Raw genomic sequence first — 20240 nt, 5'->3', positions numbered from 1 at the left:
GACTCAGCAAGCCTGACGGGGCCTCGATAGACCCCGTTCCACCGCCGAAAGAGCGAACCGCCGCCGCCGGTCGCTCTCGCTGCCTGGAACAGCCTGCTCTCAGAAGCAGCCTGTTCGCTTTAAAAACAAATGCCGGGTCAAAATACAGATCGCCCTTAAAGAGGGCGATCTGAAGACCCGCCTCAGCAAACCGGCAGCGCGCTCTCATTGGCGCGCTGCCAGAAGCCGAACTTCCGGGTCCCAAAGAACCCGGAAGTTCGCAGCTCGAAAGAGCTGATTCACCATCGCCCCCGCCCCTGAGACAATTTGGGCCGACGGTTTAAAAACCGTTGGCCGGGCATTTCTATTAATATCAATGGAAATAAGAGAAACAAAATCTTTATAAAATAAAGAAAATATGATATAGAAGTAATATTATTATAAGAAGTCCATATTAAAAAGGAACAAAGCAAGCAGCAGCAGCAACAGAGTTGGAAGGGACATTGGAGGTCTTCTAGTCCAACTCCCTGCTTAGGCAGGAAACCCCACACTACTTCAGACAGATGGTTATCCAACATCTGCTTACAATCTTCCAGTGCTGTGGCATTCACAACTTCTGGAGGCATGCTGTTCCACTGATCAACCGTTCTGACTGTCAGGAAATTTCTCTTAGTTCTAAGTTACTTCTCTTCTTGTTTAGTTTCCATCTATTGCTTCTTGTTTTACTCTCATGTGCTTTGAAGAATAGGTTGACTCCATCTTCTTTGTGGCAACCCCTGAGATATTGGAACACTGCTAAGGACCAATATAACTCCAAGTAAATCAAACTTCTGTGAAATCAAACTGCCCACTCAGGAAGCAACACTGATTGACAATCAATTTCACATACTGTTGTGCACATTCAACTTTGTACAGAACAAAGTATTCAATGACAATGTTTCATTCGTTCAGATCCAGGATGTGTTATTTGAGTGTCCCCTTTATTTTTTTGAGCAGTATATATATAAAATTGTAACAAAATGGAAAAGATTTATGTGTAAATAAATGTATATAGAAATTGAAGAGAGAATATGTATTAAAGAAATCCGGAAAAGAAATATATGAAATAGGATAAAAAATAGACCAGAAAATTGACACATATAGAAGAAATGGGTATGGAGACTATTTATAAATCTATCAAAAATATTTAAAATATAAATATATAAATTTTTTGTGGACTGATCTTGTGCTATAACCAAAATAGGAACTATGATTCCTAACAATGTATGTATGTGCATTATGTAATATTTTGTGTATATAATTAAGAAAGAAAATAAAAGAAAGAAACCCCCTGTTTTTCACACATAAGTCTGTTGCAGTATCCCAGGGTCAAGTGATCCTTGTCAACTGACTCATAGTAATGACTGTGTGTCCTGGGGGTGGGGGTGTCCTGTGATCATTTTTTGCCAACTTCTGACAAGAAAAGTCAATGGGGAAGCCAGATTCACTTAACAACCGCATTACTAACTTAATAACTGTAGTGATACACTTAACAACTGTACAAGAAAAGTTGCAAAATGGGACAAAATTCACTTTACAAATGTTTAACTTAATAACATAAATTTTGGACTCTGTTGTGCTCATAAGTCAAGGACTACCTGTAATTGCTCTTGCTGACCCTTACAACAGAAAGGTTTCTCAGTCCATTTCTGAAATGATTTATGAAATACTTGAATGGAGAGCTTTAACTTTGACATATGAGGGGTTAAAGAATTAAACATTTTTGCAAAAAATATTGTGGGGGTATTGCTTAACTTTGAATAGGTTTCGCTAGGATCTCTCCGTTTCTGGATCGTGATGCATTCATATGTTTTTAATTGCTTTCTCCATTGTTTGCATTCTGCATTAATTTGAAGCTCTTTAAAAACATCTATTCAAAATGCACGCTTAAATATATATTTAAATATGCATTTGTTTTCTTGAGAGAACTAAGTGTATTTTGGTAAGCTGAAACGACCAGGCTTTGTAACAATGTTCAGAGAAATGTGAAGGAGAACTAAGCTCTGACCTTCAAATTAGTTTGAGAGATACAGATGAAAACACGACATAATTTGAATTTGAAAAGGCAGAACTCCTCAAACATTGTTCGGTTCCATGAGTAAATTCAATATACATTGAACTGGTTTGGGGCAGCATATAATTTTTACTAACAGAAACATAGGGGGCCATCTAACACAAAAGCTATTAGCTTAGAAAGCTGTAGTATATAAATATATTCAAGCAAGAACCTAGATTTTTAAATCTAACCCCTGTCAATAACTGCCCTATAAGTTTTGTCTCAATATTAATTGATATCTCAGGGATGGGCAAAAGCTGATCTGTAGCCAGTTTCATTCACCATCTGTGTCATTTCTGGAGTATGATTTGAAACCCCCCCCCCCCCCAAAAAAAAAACAGGACTAACATTCCATTATCTACCAGGGTTAAAACCTAAGGGCCTAAAGAGTTTGATTTTCAGGTATTGATTTGTTTATTTACTGGGTTTATATGACTCTTCAGACCTCACTGAATCTAAGTGCCAAGTTTGCAAAATTGTTGAAACTATTACAGAAAGGTAAAATGCCAAAATTGATTTTTTTAAAAAGAGCGGCAAGATTTTGAGATGTCCAATGTTTTGTTTAATTTTGCTTCTAATGAGCTGTAAGTTATTTTGGGCATTTCGAGACAATAAAAAGATGGCTCTTATCTTGCAGAATATTTATAACATATTTCAGGAAATAAGTATGTTTTCTTTTGCTTTGGAATGGGAAAGTAGTGGCAAAGTAGAACTCTTTTTTATTGCAATGTTGCTGATTGTCAAGTTTTAAGAGAAGTAGAATAGAAAAATGGATTTGTTGTTTTCATTAAAAGGAACCATTAACATGCTATTAGCCTATTAAGACAAATTGCCAAATTTGCTTTCACATTTGTTGTTTCAATAAGGATGTGAAACAGAGAAACACTTGTTAAATGAAAAAATGAAATTAATAATCTTAAGATTGTTCCACTTATGTCTGATAGTGATCTGGTCCAAGGAAAATTCTGAATTCATAATAAACTATTGATCCCTGAATTTAATGCTACTTCTTCTTTCTCTCTGCACAATTATTTTCCCAAGGGATTCAAGTTTTTTTTCTGTTGCAGCTGACACATCGCTTCCCATTTGTAGACCCCTGTGACCCTTGATTGACAACTAAGAGATAGATCAGGGGTGGGCAATTAATTTTGCCATGGGGCCGCATGAGAAATTAGGATGGTTTTAGAGGGCCGGGTTAATATAATTAACTCAGTTCTACCCAATACTGTATATTATTGGGTAGAACTGAGTTAATAATATCATAATTATAAATTATAATTATATATTATGTTATATTATATTTATTATATTATATTTATTATATTATAATTATAAATTAATTGCCCACCCCTTGCTTCCTTGTTCCCTCCATTTTTCCTTCCTTCCTACCTCCTCCAGATGGAGAGAAGCTTCTGTCTCTCTGATTTTCTCTGCCTTTTATTTCTGCTTTTGGGCAGTTCTTTACTTCTCTTTCAAAATATTCCTTTCAGGTGCCTCTCTTCAACTGACCTGCATTGTCAGTTGAGAAAACATAGTGGAGGCTTTTCCTGAAAGTAGCTTTGGATTCCTTTTCTTCCTCCTCCTCCTCCCTTTTTTCCTCCTGAGAGATGGGGGGGGGGGGGGTTGCTTTAAATTTCTTGGAAAGGCCAATGAAACCAAAGAACAATTAAAAATGAGCATTTATTGGACTTTTGCAAAAGGGCATAGAAAGAGAATTTCTCCTTCCTTCCTCCCCCCTCCATTTCTTCTTCCTTCCTCCCTTCATTTCTCCTTCCTTCCTTCCTTCCTCCATTTCTCCTTCCTTCCTTCTTTCCTCCCTCCATTTCTCCTTCCTTCCTTCCTTCTTTCCTCCCTCCATTTCTCCTTCCTTCCTTCCTACATTTCTCCTTCCTTCCTTTCTCCTTCCTTCCTCCCTTCCAACCTCTGTGGGCTGCTCACAGACAGCGGGTGGGCCGCATCCGGCCCCAGGCCGCCCTTTGGCCAGATCTGAGCTAGATCTTGATAGAAGATTTTCAACTGAAGTAAGGTAGGAAGTTGAGCCATCTCTTCCACTTACATCAGTAATAATGTTGCTCAAATCTAGTTTGTTATGTTATTGTTTTAGTAATGCCTTTGCTTTTGGTCTGCCCTGCATTTTAAAAGGTTTTTTTTAAAAAAAGAAAATAATAATGAAATTTTTCTTTCCGACTTTTCCATCTGTCCAAAATTAGTCTCATTTACCAAGGAATGCTTGCCTGATACAAGCAGATTCTGATTTTTGTTTCTTTTCAGTGCAATATATATTTAATTGTCATATCTATAATAATATGGGTGTAGAAAGGGAAACATAAGACCAAATTTTTTTTAAAAAGTCAATGTTAATTTATACAAATGTTCAGGTGTGGGACCTTAGTCAAAAAAAAAGTACTTAGGATTAAATATTGCCATTTTCCTAAAGCAAGATGGTGACAGATCCAAAAGAAAGCTGAGATGTTTTGCATTAAAATTTGGGGCCTGTCAATATGAGAAAATGTGAAGAATATCACCATGAGGAAAAAGAAAGTCGATAATAGTTTGAAAAATAAAAAAACAACAACCCACAATTGATTTAATTTATATGCTGCCCATCTTGTTCAAAAACAGAGACTCTGGGCAGCTTAATCTAAGAAAAATTAAAAAGGGAACTTGTGAATCTTTTTTCAAATGAGGGAATGTCTAGGTGCTTGATCAAATATGCCCTGAAGCTGACCCTATTCTCTTTCCTCAGGCTTAATGCATTTCCCTGACCTTTTTCATCATCTCCTTTTCCTTCATCTTTGTTTTTGAGGATATTAAAGCAGAATCTCTGAACTGAACTTGAATTCTGGTGACCGCAGGGACATGTTCATGTCTTTTTTTCCGTAGGGCATGACCTTAGGTCTATCAAAGCCATGATTAGCATCCAGAACTTAGAAAAACGTACATGAAATGTGAAATATGGAACTCTTCAGATTCAAAGAACCCAGGTGTTTCTTTAGGATTCTTTCATCACATAAGTTTGGATATGGAACAGAAACGTAATGCCCTTTACACTTATACAGAACTAGGTTCAGTTGAAGTGGATATTAGACAGCCTGAGAAATGGTGATCAGTGCAATATGTAGGTCAGCTCTAAAGACATTGGCATCCTCTGCCCTAAGATGGAGAAGGCAATATTTCTGTGTTCATATCACCCATTGTTTAGACCAGTGATGGTGAACCTTTTTCTCCTCAGGTGCCAAAAGAGCATGGGCATGTGTTATCGCAAAAGCATGAGTGCCAACACCTATAATTCATTGCCTGGGTAGGGGCGAAAACAGCTTCCCCCACCACTCTGGAGGCCAGAAACAGCCTGTTTCCCAATTTCTGGTGGGCCCAGTAGGATCATGTTTTGCCTTCCTCATGCTCCAGACTTCCTTTGAGCTGGGGGGGGGGGGTTAGAAACATCCTCTCCGCCCCCTGGAGGATCTTTGGAAGCCAAAAATGCCCTCCCAGAGTCTTTGTGCGAGCCAAAAATCAGCTGCCCAGCACACACATGCATGTTGGAGCTGAACAGCTTGTGTGCCAGCAAGTATGGCTCCACGTGCCACCTATGGCACCCATGCTATAGGTTCGCCATCACTGGTTTAGAATTATTATTATTTGTTTTGCATTTGAAGGCTGCAGGGGCATAGTGGAATCATTAGTTTGTTTTTTGTTTTGAGAGAGTGACATAATTTAAAAAACGAATAGATGAGTGAAGTCCACCGGAGACAAAAGGTACACAATGAGCCTTAATTTTAACAGGAGGGGAACACTTGTTTGATTCATATATTGCTATACCTTTTAGCATTTGAGTTGTTATTCATGACACTTTCTTTTCCATATGATCTACAACAGATTATTTTTCTTTTAACAATCCTGTAATCCCTTCCATCAGGCTAAAGTTGTTCTGCTTTGTCCTACTCAGATTGGAACAAAGGGAGAATCCATGCACAGAGATTTCAAATCAAACACTTTTATATTTAAAACAGGATTTATACAAGCAAGGTCTGGTGTTTCAGTCCATGTTGGCAGCTTTCCCAGTTAAATTGGTTAAGAGATAAGGAACGGGCTGCAGCCGAGAATCAAAGCTAATCAAAACATTCCTCAGTGAGATAATGTCCTTCGATCACACACTCACAGATCTCCAGGTTTTCCTCAGACGGCTGCATCTCTGTTCAATGGATTTAAAAGCATAATAGCAGTTTGCCAGCGAAGCATTTCTGGAACCCCAAGCCTAGGACATCCACTATTACAAACGTTGGAACTCCACACTCCTTTACCCAGAAACCCTCACTTATATTCTGCCTGGGTATTGTCAACTGTTTCCTGGAGATCTACTGTCTAGACCAGGGGTCCCCAAACCTTTTACACAGGGGGCCAGTTCACTGTCCCTCGGACTGTTGGAGGACCAGACTATTAAAAAAAACTATGAATAAATCCCTATGCACACTGCACATACCTTATTTTAAAGTAAAAAACAAAATGGGAATGTACTATTTAGAGTTTCTTTCATAGACTCACCTTCTGGAACTTTTCCCATAAAGATATTCCTGCCTGCTTCATAACCTTCTGACCTGGCATCTAATAGGGGCTCCTGATCTCCCATGTCTCCCCCCTCCTCTGACTCAGACATTACCATCATTGGGGTTTCTACAGTCTCTGGAAGTTCCTCAGGTTTCTCGGGTTCCAATTCTCCCTCACTCTCACTCTCTGTCTCAGCTTTCAAGAACACTGGCCTAGGATACCCAGATGGACCAGGTTCATCCTCCTCAGAATCTGTGGCTAACTGAGCTGGTTGTGAACTACTCACAACAGAAGTCAGGGCAACTGAATAGAGCTTGAGTGTTTACTGGCTGTAAGCTTCCTGACACCTATCTGACCTACAACAATAAACATATGAAATTGGGTGAGTGATTCCAAACCAGGCCCAGTGTCATCATGTGTTTCCATAGCTGAGGCTGCCCTTATACTACAGTTTTCCTTATCCTAATTCAACAGTAATGCTGTAATGCTATTAAGGATATCTGGCCCATGGAATAAATGATTCAGAGAGCATGTGAGATGGAAATTTTGGGTCAAAAGCTAAACAAACAAGGCATGTGGTATCATCAACAGATCTATTTCTTTTAATCAAAAAGGGTGCAATTTAGTTAATTAAAGTGCTTAGAAGAATCTAAATTAACAAATCATTTGACCAGACTATACACACAAAAGTATCTCTTTTGAACATGATAAAACTGAAGCATTTGTAGAACGTGGTTACTCAATCTTGATTGTAGAATTTGGTTACCCCATTCATTAATAATGAATATTCTATTAAGCAATTGTAATAGATCAGCAACCAATTTAGTCAAGATCATTTTATTTGTGAACTGTTCTTTAATTAAAGGAACTTCCTGAACATGCCTAGAAATATACACCGATTGTCTCTTTATCATTTGTTAGATTGTTAGATTAACAATCACCAGAAAACATTATACATATTTTATGTGTTGTCTATAGTCACCCATTCATAATTCATAATACATTACTAAAGCATTTATTGATATCTTGCTTTTGTCTGCTACACCTGCATATTAGAAATACAATACAATAACTTCCTTCAGATGTATCACTGTCTCTTGTGAAGACATGTTCAGTGTTAATATATTTTTCCAACAGTTCTGATATAACAATGTCCATCATGTTTTCTCTGAGATTGATGAAAGCCTCTCTGTTTACTCTATTCATCCTGGATGACAGGTTTCAGGAAAAATGGCAAAACATTTATCGGAAATGTTTCAGACAGTGAGATGCTCAGTTGCACATAAGACAAAAATTATTGGAAGGCTGATTTTAATTAGAGGCTACTTGTTCAAAGGAAAGTCCACCTCAGATCTATAGGAAGACTATAGAACCTCCAATTGAACATGATATTTCACACCAGTAGAACTATCCCATTTCCTTCTAAGAGGTAGCTAGGATTCATGCTGGATAACTGGGCTATTTAGCAATAGCAATAGCACTTCAACATATATACACCTTGATTTACAGCCCTCTCTGTGTGGTTTACAGAGTCATCATATTGCCACACAATCTGGGTCCTCATTTTATCAACCTCGATAGGATGGAAGGTTGAGTCAACCTTAAGCCAGTCAGGATTGAACTGCAGTCAGCAGAGTTAACCTGCCCAACCAACTAGGACTCTGAAAGGCAAACAATGCAACCAGTATATATAATTAGAACCATAATATGAAGTCCAAATAAATTAAACAAGGACAAATTCGGGTCAAACATCAGTTGAAATTCCAGTTTTACATCTCCTCTTAAATATAAGGAGGGTTGATGCTATCCTCAAGTGGCTTTTTATTTGGGAACCACTGAAATCAAATAAATCAGTGCAATGATCTAAATATTGCGTAATCAAACACAGTTCATTTTATTTATTTATTTATTTGTTCATCCATCCATCCATCCGTTTGTTTGTTTGTTTGTTTGTTTGTTTGTTTGTTTATTTATTTATTTATTCAATTTATATAAAATGTGTCCATCTCACATCCGTGACTCTGGGTGATTTTAAACATAAATACCGAATAAAAAAACAAAAACAAACCAATCCAAAAATAAAATAGCTATGCAAATTAGGGGTGAGCTCTGGCTTACCTCACTGCCAGTTTGCTTTCTCATGCACCACGCAGGTGTGTGTGTGCATGCGTGCGCAGTGCTGAAAACCCATAGGCACTGCCATCTTGTTTTTTGCTTCTGCACATCCGCAGAAGCAAAAAACAAGATGGCAGTGCCTATGGTGCCACAGAAAGAGCCAGTTCAGGGATTTATTACTATTTTTAAAATATACAATACAGGAGGAGAGTACAATGATCTGAAAAAGTATGATAAAACAATATGATAAAACCATGTCTTTAGGCTTTTCTGGAAGGTCATCAAGGTCTGGGTCAACCCAACTCAGCTAGGGAAGAATGGGAAATCTCCTCTTGTTTTGTCACAAAATGTTTCCTTTTGCCCTTTAATAAGCAATCTTTACAAGCCTGTTCTTTCACACGTGAAAGAACTCTTGACTTGCAACAGTTCATTTAACGACTGTTTGCAGTTACAACACCCCTGTAACTTATGACCATTTTTCACACTTACGGACATTGCAGCATCCCTGTGGTCAGTGATGAAAATCCAGGCCCTTGGCAACTGACTCCTATTTATGATGGGGAAAGTGTCCTGGAATATTATGAGCATCTATTGTGACGATATGAGATGTAAAGTCCATGGGGAAGCATGATAAACATGTTACTAGTTTACCAAGTGCAGGGATTCTCTGAACAGCTATGGCAAGAAAAGTTGTAAAAGAGAGCAAAGTTCAGGTTTTTATGAAAAGTTGTATTTTCCTCAGAGAAGGACCAGTGTTCTGTGTAAGCTACGCAGGAACGCTAACTGCAAGATAGTAGCATCACAAGTTCAATTGTCATTAACTCTTTCTCTGATAATCTTATGCTGGCATAGTTAAAGGAGCCCCTCAAAGAATGGAAGCAATGAAATAACATGTGTCCTGTTCAGCCGAAGACTGAGTCAAAAGAGGGGGAATATGGGCAGAGGAGGAACATATATTAATTGTCAGACTCAGTTTTCATTGGCTGAAGGGACAGTATCATCCCACTCTTGGAGGTTAGCTCCACTCACTATGGAGAAAGAAGTTAATTTTTAATGCTGTATAGAATTTTGAATTTTGCCATCCTTGACACAAACTGTTTCAACTCCTACCCTCAAAATGTCGCTACAGAACACTGCACACCAAGACAGCTAGACACAAGAACAGTTGTTTCCTGAACACCATCCCTCTACTAAAAAAATAATTCCCTCAACACTGTCAGATTTTTTACTAAATCTGCACTTCTCTTTCTACTAGTTCTTCTCATCATTGCTATCATCCTTTTCCTCCCACTTAGGACTGTATGAATGTAACTTGTTGCTTGTATCCTAAGATTTTTATTAATATTGATTGTTTCTTCATTGTTTATTTGACCCCTATGATTCTTGACAAATGTATCTTTTTCTTTTATATACGCTGAGAGCATATGCACCAAGACAAATTCCTTGTGTGTCCAATCACACTTGGCCAATAAAATTCTATTCTGTTCTGTCCTGTTCTGTCCTGTTCTGTCCTGTTCTGTCCTGTTCTGTCCTGTTCTGTCCTGTTCTGTTCTGTTCTGTTCTGTTCTATTCTAAATACTGTGTCTGAGCCAGAGAAGGGTGGCTATCAGTGCGGTAGGCAGTTGCGTACTGATAGCGGCCACCAGATTGCGCAATTTGCATGTGACCACTCTGGTACCAGTCCTTTGGGTGCCGTCATTTTTTTCTTTAATTTTTCATATTTTTTTGCTTCATGCACATGTGCAGAAGCAAAATCTCATGGGTGATGTATGCATGCAAAGGATTTTGACAAAATCTCTTGTGCAAGTCCCCTCACGAGATTTTAGTGTGATTTTGCTTCTTGCACATGCATGGAAGAAAAATCACGCTGTGGATGCATGCATGCATGCAAGATGACCCAAGCTGCACATGCAATGCACCAGTAGTGGCCAGTAATAGCAATCCACCCCTGATCTGAGTATATGCCTAGGTTTTGTGTGTGTGTGTGTGTGTGTGTGTGTGTATGTGCATGTTCTGAATTAATCTTGCTCTCCTAAACAGTGTTAGCTGTTCTACGGTTCTACAGAAAATTCCTGAGAATGATGACTTTAAAGAATGTTGTTTCTTCAGGGACAGTTTTCTCAACTTCCAACAGTCTTACCGTCTAGATTAATGCAATTGGAATGGAGACCCTCCCGCCCTTTGCTACTCAAACACCCTCCTCCTCCTAATGGAATTCAGAAGCCTAAACAACTTGCTCACAGAGCAACCTGGAAGATTAACGATATGTCGTCTTTTTCCTATTGCACCAAATTTCTCTCTCTCTCTCTTTTCCTCTTTCTCTCTCTTTCCCTCTCACCTTTTTAGATAGTGCACTCCAGATTGATTTGTGGCCTTTGCCCAACTCCCTACATCTTGAATTTTCTTTTATGAGTCTGGTTTTTATGAGCCTCTGCAAGTTCAAACTGCATTGCTGTTAACTTTTCCTTTGAAGCCAGTAAGAATCAAAAATGGTTGTAAGGGTTGAATAGGAAATTGGTGGAGTTTGTGGAATGATGAGAAGGAAACTCTGAGCAGCTCTTTGTTTTTGCAAAAGCCCAACAAAAATGAAAGAAAGCAACTGTGGCACATTGGCTGTGATGGGAGCTTTGCAAGAATTCTCTCTCTGAGTTATGGACAGGAGGAGAACATTGCAGCCTTAGAATCTTCATCTACCATGAAAATGCAAATATGCAGATGAGACAGGGACGTCTTTGGAGAACACGGATCATGACACAAGTGAACTCTGTCGTGTGGTGTAACTTTTTTCTCATTCAAAATTTTATTAATATATTTATTAATAATATCATTATATAGGACTGTTATTACTATAAATTTGTAAATTGACTCAGACAATACACTGCTTATTAAGCATGTGTATACGTTAAAGAAAATGTATAAATAAAAAAACCTAATAAAATTTTATTAATATAAAATACAAAAATGCAAAAGAACATAATAGGAAAACCAGGGAAGAAAAAGGGAAGGAAAATGTGTAGGGCAAAGGGAAAATAAACAAAGAAAAAGAGCTGACTTCTAATTCCTTTTGATGCAGTAGAATAAGATAATAGCATTCAAACTTCAACTTTTTACTTTTATATAATAATCCAAACTAGCCATCTAAACCTAAAATCAAAGTTTCAATTTTTTTTCCACCTCAAGCACAAAGTCCAAAAGTTGTTTCCAAGTAGAAACAAAATTAATGGTGTTTTTTAATCTATTTTATTTATTTATCTATCTATCTATCTATCTATCTATCTATCTATCTATCTATCTATCTATCTATCTATTTATTTATTTATCCAATACACAATACATATTGAAGAGAAAAGACATGTAGTAATATATATAAAGAAAAGGATAGAAGAAAAGATATAAAAATAGAGGAGAAGATATATGAAAGGAAGAAAAGATATATGAGATAAAGGAGAGACAGTTGGACAGGGGACGAAAGGCACGCTGGTGCGCTTATGTACGCCAGAGCAGTCAATTTAACCATCCCTATTAACTCCATCAACTTTTGTAGCTACCCATTTTTGTGCATAGAATAATCTTGCTGCCTTCCACTTATATAACATCAGTCTCTTTTCCCATTAAATCTCACAAAAAAGTATCTGGTTTTATCTTTATATTCACTATAAGAATCTTCTGTCTTATGTGAATCCTACCCCAATATTTCTTTGCTTTGTCACATGTCCACTATAAAAGGTCCTTGTGTGGTGTAATTTTTCTTATTCCAAAAGCTTTGGCCAATTACTATTTCTATTTTATAGAGACACCTGGATCATAGAATCACCAAGAGTCAGACTTGACAGAATGGATAACTTCTTCTCCTTCCCTTTCTCCTTCTGCTTCTCCTCCTTCTTTTCAGTTTTAGAGTTAACATCCTCTTGAAGATCCTTTCACAATGCCAGCATAAAATAATCAAGTAAAGAGTTAATGACAATTGACTCCTTAATCACTTATTCTATGTGGACTCTATTCATTGCCATTGGGCTTACTACACAGAATTCTGATTATTTTCTAAAGGAGGAGGAAGAGGAGGAGGAGGGCATCCTTTTATAAAAACTTTCAGCCAGCAACAATCTAAGTAAACAGCCATTCTCAAAACCAGTATGAAGTTGACTTCCCAAGCTTTCTTCCAGTCTTCTTGATCAGGTATCAAAATATATGCTTAAGAAGGAGGCACTTAATCTCTTAGAGCAGAGGTGTCAAACTCACATTTTCAGGGAGGCATGTGACATACCATGACTATTTTTGCCCTTCACTAAATGGGCCATGGCCAGCGCATGTCGCATCCAGCCAATGGGCCGCAAGTTTGACAGCCCTGTCCTAGATGTTCTTGACACTGAAGTAGCTATAAAACCCTTTTTTTTTACAAATAAGAAAGGCATGCCTACAGTGTAGAGCAGTGTTTCACTGGCTGGGGAATTCTGGGAGTTGAAGTCCAAATATCTTCGAGTTGCCAAGGTTGGGAAACACTGGTGTAGAGCATAGGTGTGTGGGGGAAGCCTAACAAAGATTGCATTAAAAGTGCAGTTAATTTGTTAGCCTTTTGCATCAGTCACAGTATGTCAGAAAACGTACTCTTGGATACCAGGAGTTGTTCAATAAGGCAATACAAGACACTGAAGAAGAGCAGAATTGGAAATTTAGTCAAATGCTTTTTCTAGGATGGCAGAGAGCACTGTGGCTTTATGTGGTAGCAGCTGGACTATTTGGGAAACTGTTCAAGGCCAATTGCTCTTTGGCTGTCCGAGCTGTGGATTCTTCAGGGATTTATATGCTGTAAAGAGGAAGCCCAAATCTGATCAAACAAAAGACAAATTCTGAGTATAATTAGTGACATCTGATCCAAGGCCTTTTTTGTTTCATTCAACATGGGCTGTTTCAGTGCTGAGCTTGATAAATCTTTCCAGGATTCACTGATGTGAATCCACAGGTAGTTCTAAAGCAGGATTAGGAGTTGTGAGTTTTTGCCATCTCATTAAAAGTATTAAGCAGTGCAGAACTGAAATATTATCTATCATTATTTCTATAGCAGCTCTGTGCCAACTTAGTTTACATATAAATATTGATATCCGTGGCTGACCAAGCATTTCTGATGGCAATCACTAACAGGAGACATAAAATCTTAATTCAGTACAAATTCCTAACAACATAAAAGCAGAATCACTTGGAAAGACCAAATAATTTATTGAGTACAAAATGTCTTTGTGAGGTGGAAGGTTATCTTAAAGGTATTCAAAGTTGGACCTATTCGGTTTTTATTTCATATATTTATTTAAATATGTATACAGGTAGTGTTTGACATACAACCTTTTATTTAGTAACAATTCAAAGTTACAACAGCACTGAGAAAGTGATTTATGACTGGTTTTCAAAATTATGAACATTTTTTTTGGGGGGGGGTGTTATGTGTGTTGGGCCTGGTCTTTGGGCGTTATGTGAATTTTGTTGCATGAGTATTACAACAATGTAACACTCGTAGATAACTCGTAGATAAGGTGTTTCATAAATAACTGAATGATGATGATGAGAATGTCTGAAGTGGGTTTTAATGAGTGGACCAGCTCATATAAAAGGGGCACACACCCTTTTTTTGCAATAATTATAGATGACTCTCTATAAGTATACCTAGGAGAAGAGTAGGCATTGTTGGGGGACAGAGTTAAGCATGTCATCAGTTTAGAATCCCTGCATTCCAACAAGCGCTTGAAGTTCAAACTTTGCAACTTGAGATTTGGGTTAATGTCAGCATTCCAAATAGCATCTAAGAAATAAATCAGAGTAAAAGGCTTCGCCTTCTTCAAAGTTCCAGTTTATTAAGAAGGCCATGTTAGCACAACTGGAGAAATCCAAATCTATAGTCACGAGAGTATCTCTACTCGAGTTCATTTCCTTGCATCTCCTCCCACAAGCCCATCACATGATTCATACATCATGCAGGATACATGCCAGTGTATCCTGCAACTCCCAACAGCTTCCTGCCAGATGCTGAACAATTACTGACCTTGAGAACCTAAAAGGAAGGTTTCATGGCATGCAGCCACACATACCCTAAGTTCCCACAGCAAGAAACATTCCAAAATAACATAGCATAATGTGGCAGGCCAAAACCTCCAAGCATTTTGGCCTGACACCTGAATTCTGTTGATCCTTACCTGCTGCCAATTTAGGGCTGAACTTTAGTTGACCAGAATCATGTGTATAGGCTTGAATAAATCTTCTATGTTGGAACCTTATAAATGGTTCAGATTCTTCACACCTGACATTATATTGGTGATGCACTTGTGTAGTTTTGGCTGGGAAAGGTATAAGAAATACATATATCAAGAATTCCAATGCTATGTAGACTCTTTCTCAGACTTCAAGAAGTTGAATTCCTTCCTTCTGCAACAATAGTCTATGGTCCTTCCCTGCCACACCATTAGCCATCTGTTCCAGTGATGAAGAGTGTGGTAATGCATTTACACAGGTAGGAACATCTGTTGCATTAGTACATAAAGATGTATGGATTGGGACCTAACATGAGGGGAAAAAACCCTCTCCTTATAAGCAAATTGAGTTTTAGATCACTTTTCTTTTAGTTGGGGATAATGGCATGCAAGGTTATAGCTTCCTCTATCACTCTTCTACTTGGTTTGTTTTTATTCCTGATTTTCAGGATTCAAAATCCATGATTTTTATTCCTGACTTTATGCTGTCCACTAAGGACCAGTAAAACAAAAGCACTTGAAAAAATATCAAAATCTTGGCAGCCAGAGATTTTTTTTTACTGCTTTATACCTCTTCATGCAGCAAGGTGGTCTAACAAAGCTATAAATTGAAAAAAAATGAACATAGCATTTAACATTAAAAAAAAATAATTTAATATTATGTAGGCCTCTTCTAAGGTAACTAATTAACCAGTGCTACAGGACCTTGATATAGGGCAAACTATACTTTATGTTAAAGCTGTAGGAACTCTGAAAAGAAAGCAAAACTAAGCAATCAAACTGATAGTTTTCCTCAAGAAGTTATATGCTGCTAATCATCCTAGATCAGTGTTTCCCAACCTTGGCAACCTGGCTGGGGAATTCTGGGAGTTGAAGTCCAAATATCTTCAAGTTGCCAAGGTTGGGAAACACTGTCCTAGATGTATCAAGAGTATGACTTCATTAAGTTCAGGTTCTTGAGTTTCAACTGAATTAAATTCCACATCATATTTAATAAGTGCAAGGTCTAGGGATGTTAATATTTCCATCACAAGAATGTTGGAAAATTAGATTAGATGAGTAATTGAAACTATTTTAAAAAAAATAATAGCCTACTATTTTACATTATTTTGTTTGATTGTTTGTTGTAAATCTTTAATATTCAATAAAATTGAATTCTGAATAAACTGAAGAAGTGAGACCCCAAATCTACCTTACTTGAGTGTTTCATGAAATATTACTTCTTTATGAATTTGAAAATAGGAGCCAATCATTAAACTTAATAAAAAAATGAGTTTTTAAAACAATTCTTTGTAGAATTGTTTATCTAACTCTCTCATCTATCTATCTATCTATCATCTATCTATCTATCTATCTATCTATCTATCTATCTATCATCTATCTATCTATCTATCTATCTATCTATCTATCTATCTATCTATCTATGCTTAAAATATTTTAAAACTTTGCTCTTCAGTGTAAGAAAAGGAAGGAAAATTGTTTTTGAAGCCAGGGTCTATAATATATACTTTGTGATGACTGAAGGCAACGGGTAACATACAGGGTTCTAACTTACCTCGCTGCTGGTTCATTTCCTCCTGTGCTATGTGGCTGTGCCTTGTGGGTGCTTATGCTTCACGCACGCCGCATGCTCAATGCCAAAAAAGAAAAATATTTTTTTAAAAAAATTCAAAAACAAGATGGCAATTGTATGCAGTGCTGGAAACTCAGCTTCTGCACATGCTCAGAAGAACACCCCCCTTCAAAAAAAATAAATAAAAGAAGAAGCTGAAAACAAAATGGCGACCACATGCACAGTGCTGGAAATTTGACTTCTGCATGTGCTCAGAAGAAATAAATAAATAATTTTTTTTTAAAAAAAATGGATGGTGGCGCCCATGGACCAACACTGACCAAACCAGTTCCATAATGTCATTGTGACATCACCAGTGGGTCGCTACCATTTCGTGTGAACCCATCCAAACCGGGAAGAATCCACTTCTGGTAACATAGTAGGATGTGAGGGTGATCTGGCTGCGACATCTGTCACCCCATTGATCGCTAGGGTTGATTCGGCTGATCTGGCTGGCTAGGCGGGTGTCCCCTTCCTCCCTCACCACTCCATGTGCATCCCTCCTGAAGCTGCGCACTCGGTCGAAGAGGACGACCTTCCCAGATAGAAGGAGTGTACCGATCTCTGGTCAAGGGTAACATAGTATTAATGCATACTATTACTATTATTAGACCAATGGTTTTTAAGTTACCTTTTCACAAATGATCTTAAAAATATTTATTCAAAAGTTAATTTGTTTACTTTTTCCATCAGCAGCTCATAGGAATATGGCCCTATAATTCTGAATAGCATACAAAAATACACAAAAATTATTTGCCTGCATACACATAGATATACAAACACACAGACACACACACACCGAGAGAGAGAGAGAGAGAGAGAGAGAGAGAGAGAGAGAGAGAGAGAGAGAGAAGATCAATTTTGCTTGATTATGCTGTTTATTAAATTTTCTTTAACCGTCAATAACCACTGCAGCATTCATAATGGGAGTCTCTCCTAGCGAGTTACGTGATTACAAAAATAAAATGGCAATCTATTTAACGTAATCTCTTTTACATTACATTTAATCACTATGGTTTGTGTGCATCGGGGTGAGGAACTCTCAAGGGGAGATGAAATAAGGGCTGCTATTTCTCTGACCTTGACAAAGGCTTAAACTGAAGCTTCTGTTTTCGACCAATTTTCTAATGTTTTGCTAAGCCCAGAGCTCTTTCAGTCTGTAGGCGCTTTAAGGCTCTAATCCTACAAATGCTTAATTTGACTCAGTTGACCTAAGCACAGGATGAAGAGTGCTGAGTTGTGAGTCCAAAGTTGAGCAACAAAATGCTTTCCTAGCTACAGAGAGAGAAAAAAATGACACAACCCAGGGGAGGGTCTTCCCGTGATATTAAGATTTAGAACGTGCTCAGAATCAGCTGCTTCCTAGGAATTGTGAACATGCAGAGAGGCAAAATGAACAGATGTGTATTTAGGCAATCACTGTTTCTTTTCCTTCCTCCCCTCAGAGCCCAGCAGGGTACCCAAACACCCAGTGAGCAGGGAAGGGGCACTAATTGGTTACAACTTGCCAGTATGTAGAAAAAGAGCATCAAAAAGGCAAGGTGACCTACAGTCTGGACTAAAACCACTAAGCCATCTTGAGAACTGAGGGAATGTGTATGGAGTAACAATGGGAGAGAGGTTTTGAGCCTGGGACAGGGTTATATTCCTTTCTTTGTTTTGATCTCTGTGTGTTCCTTTAAATCAGTCTTAACTCCAGACAACCAGTTGGAGTGTTCCTGCAGGTTTCTTGGCAAGGTCTGTTTTTTGGAAGTGGTTTGCCCTTGTCTTCTTCCCAGCCCTGAGAGAGGGGGCCATGGGCTGGCCCAAGGTTAATCAGCTGGCTTTATGTCTAAGGTTGAACAGTTTTCTTTTGGTATTTAGAAGAGGTATCTTACTAAACAAACAACACACTCATAAAGTACATAACCCCCCCCCCCCACACACACACAAATACATGCAACACTGTTTTATTGCATGGGAATGAAGAGACAAGATGTAAGAGAAGTTCAGCACCTTTATTTCTCCATAGCTGCGTAATACAGAATGCCAGCAGACTGCAGGGAAGCCACTTTTAAAGGCTTCCCTGAAGCCGGTTGGCCACTGACAGTTTATTTGCAGCAGAGGCGGAGTAACGACACGGACACAGAGCTAGATTTAAAACTGGGTTATTTTTATTAATTAAATTAGCATAAATTTAATTAAACCTAACAAGGACCCGCAGGGTCAAACAATTACTTCCGGGGCGGAAATGATGTCAGAAAAACTTCTGGGGCAACATATGGGCGTAGCTCCATGCTGATCCAGGTGAAGGGCCATGCCCTCACCTGGATCCCAGCCATGCACCTGCATGTTGGAGGTCTCGCCGTCTAACCCCTGAAAGGGGATAGAAATGGGTGAGACCCAAAGCAGGTTCTCCCCAATTGCTCAGATCGAACTAAAGGCACCATGAGCCCTTGGAGAGAACCTGCCAATCATCCCCAAAGATGCCCAACGGAGAACACGCAGTTGCTAAACACCACCCAATTTCTGTCCCTAACCTGCCAACCCAATGACCAAAGGTTAAGCCAATTAAAACTAATCGGGGAGCGAAGCACCCCCTAACCATCCATCCATCACCACAGTGTGGAATAGGCAAAACAACAGTCACAGAAAATATTGAGACCGCCAAAAATTCCTATTCGGCCCCCTAAGGGCGACCCATAGTAGCACACTGAAAGATAGGGAAGGCAGGCGTTCGCCTGCTCGTCGTTGGGGCGAAAAGGAGCCCCCAAGCCTGCACAGCCTCTTTTATAGGGCTCGAAGGTCTTCCCCCCGACGACGTCATCTGACTAGGCCGATGACCCAAAATGGCTGGGATCTCGCGAAATCTCGTGAGATCCCGGCCTTCCAAAATGGCAGCTATGCTGTGGGCCGTGTCTCCCTGGCCCTGCGGCAAATCCGGGCTAGGGATGAGTCACCGGCCATGCATTCTCTCACTGCTAGACTAGTCAATCAGTGGTGACTATGCACATCTGTGCTACATACAGCTGTACATAATAAACACATTTGCACATAATGCTATAAATGACAATTGATACTATTTAACAAGATAACAAATGTCTCTTTTACCTTTTGTTCTTAACTACACAACATTCTTAGCAATCAAGGCAATATTATCAGGCTTTTCTTTTTTCTTTTTCTAGTCCTTCAGCCATAGAACATGTTGTGGAGAAATGTTAGAGATGGAGTGCTGAATGCCTAAAAACAAGTTGGACAGGAACCTAGTGAATAAAGTTAACACCCACCTCTCTTAGAAGAATGAAATATTCTAGGAAATATTAAAAAGGCAGAACATTATATTTCCCTGGATGAGAAAAGGAGAAACGTGTTTTAAAGACAAAGCAGCTCCCTGCTTTAGCCCTAGGTGATGGGATTAAGACATGATCCTCAGGACAAAATAGGATTAGCCTTCTACTCATCTAGCAACAGAACTCACTACTTGGCACCTGGGGAGATTGCATCACTCAGCAAATTCAACCAAACTTGGAACAATTTACAAAGTTACCCCTGCATAGCCCCATGGGAATCTGACAACCAGAATACATTTCTTACACAGGAACAGGAAGCTCCAAGGTGGGGCCCAAGAGAGGGTCTCTCCATCTCTCTCCCTCCCTCCTCCCTCTCTCTCTTCCAGGCA

The sequence above is a fragment of the Erythrolamprus reginae genome, chromosome 2, assembly GCF_031021105.1.
Source record: "Erythrolamprus reginae isolate rEryReg1 chromosome 2, rEryReg1.hap1, whole genome shotgun sequence".
NCBI lineage: Eukaryota > Metazoa > Chordata > Lepidosauria > Squamata > Dipsadidae > Erythrolamprus > Erythrolamprus reginae.
The sequence above is the reverse complement of the archived record's forward strand: the minus strand, read 5'-3'. Positions refer to the sequence as shown.